The sequence below is a fragment of the Cottoperca gobio genome, unplaced genomic scaffold (assembly GCF_900634415.1).
Source record: "Cottoperca gobio unplaced genomic scaffold, fCotGob3.1 fCotGob3_155arrow_ctg1, whole genome shotgun sequence".
Classification (NCBI taxonomy): Eukaryota; Metazoa; Chordata; class Actinopteri; order Perciformes; family Bovichtidae; genus Cottoperca; species Cottoperca gobio.
The window spans coordinates 319,326-321,335 of NW_021166812.1; the positions used below are offsets into that span (position 1 = coordinate 319,326).

Consider the following 2,010-nt stretch of genomic DNA (forward strand, 5'->3'; position numbering starts at 1 on the left):
GAGCGTCTGGATGACATCAGAGAGACAGCCGACCAATCGAGAGCAAGCCTGAATCAGGTCAGAGAGATGTCCTCGAAGGTCACATGACTGACATCAGTGTTTTACATTTAATGTGAGTCCCACTGCGGTAACATAAATCTACAATCTCAAATTATCCTCATGAGAACAAAACATTTTAAATGTGTTCGCTGCATCTCGACCTCTCCCTTTCTCTTAGTAAACATTTTCCTGATGAGTTTATGGTCTGGATCTCTAGTTTTCAAGTCTTCTTCATCACATGATGTTCATTAGAAAATCCGTAAAACAATTAATACAAAGCGTCGGGCACAACGGCTTATATACAGCTGGGAGAGTCTGTCAGCTCCCCACTGTTTTTCCTCCTGGGTGTGTCTCGGTCACTAGTTTCAGGCTCTGTGAGTTTCTGCATCTGGATCTTGTTCTTGCTGCTGTCGGACCGCGCTCTCAGAGTCGCTCCGGTCACAGATCTGCGCAAGACCTCGCCTCAACTCTTTGCGGATGTTGTCGCTGGACGGAACGTAGAGGATGGGGTTAACGGCGCTGTTGACGGTGGACCAGGCGCGCGAGAGGGTGTAGGGCGTTTACATGTTCCTCTCGAGCAGACAGGTGCTGTCCTCCGGCTGGGAAGTGGGAAGATGACGTAACGGGCAGCAGATGATGTGGAACGGGGCAAAGCAACACAGGAAGAGCACACCACCCCACTGCCAGCGCATCGGACCCTCCTTCTGCTCCCTTCCGCAGCCCCCTGCTGCGCTGTCACGTTGGCCAGGATGCCACGGTTGTCACCATCAGCACTAGCATCGGGATAAGGAGCCAACGACGAAGCGGGCGTAGTTGAAGCCGTCACCGTGGCCTGCTTTGACTAGGCTCAAAGCAGCGGCATCCGGCCTCTGCCCGTTGCCCTCCCTCATGGTGAAGACAGGAAGTGACCAACAGCAACACAGCAACGATGCAAGAGCGATGAGGGCTGCGACACGCTGCGCCGGAGACCACGGACTCCACACTGTAACACGGCGACGTAGCGGTCGCAGGAATGCAGCAGAGCAGGAAGATGCTGATGTACATGTTGTTGAAAAAGATGTAGTCCCGTTAGCTTGCAGGCAGCCGAGCTCCACGGCCCCAATGACCTATGCCTGACGTAGTGCGCCCACAAGCGGCAGAGTGCCCAGGTAGGTGAGTCACACAACGACAGGCTTCCACAGGATCAAAACCGCCCAGCACGTTCTTCCTGGACACCTGCAGCCAGGTGAGGTACACGGTCAGCAGTTAGCGGGCAGCCCGACAGCCAGCACGCCACTGTACATAGCACCAGCGGCAGGCGGCCCTCGTCGTATGGAGGCTCGCCACCCCGTCAAACTTTGTTTTTTTCGTCAGAGAATTTGTCTCTGTCACCGAAGCTCGTGCTGATGTCTATGGGGAAGCAGAGCGACCAATCAGATTTCAGATCAGAAGAAACAGAAATAACAGTCACAAAAATCTAAATGAAGAGAAATTCTGATTTGGAGCTGCCTGCTCTGTTTATCGTCGCTACGTTATTATTATCAACATTATCCTCTATGTTATTTTCTCTACTTATATCCTCTCTACGCTCAATCTCATCGTCTAAGCCATCAACCTTCTTTTAGACCCGATTCCAACTAAACTGTTTAAGAAGTTTTAACCCTTAATTAACACCTCGTTATTAAATATGAGCAACCTGTCTCTATTATCTGGCTACGTACCACAATCCTTAAGTAGCTGTATAAAACCACTTCTTAAAAAGCCTGTTCTTGATCCAGAGGTTTTAGGCCAACTAGGCCTATATCTAACCTTCCCTTTCTCGCTAAGATCCTTGAGAAAGCAGTTGCAAAACAGTGTATGTGATTTTTTTTTACATAATAATAGTTATTTGAGGTTTTTCAATCTGGATTTTAAGTTCATCATAGCACAGAGACGGCACTGGTGAAAGTTACCAAGACCTTCTTTTGGGCATCATACAAAGGACTTGTCTCT

General features: G+C 49.5%; 1 pseudogene; it reads right to left on the reverse strand.

The window, feature by feature from the left end:
* Positions 1-334: 334 nt before the first annotated feature.
* LOC115004609 (probable G-protein coupled receptor 132) lies at positions 335-1,322 on the reverse strand (annotated as a pseudogene).
* Between the last annotated feature and the right edge of the window lie 688 nt (positions 1,323-2,010).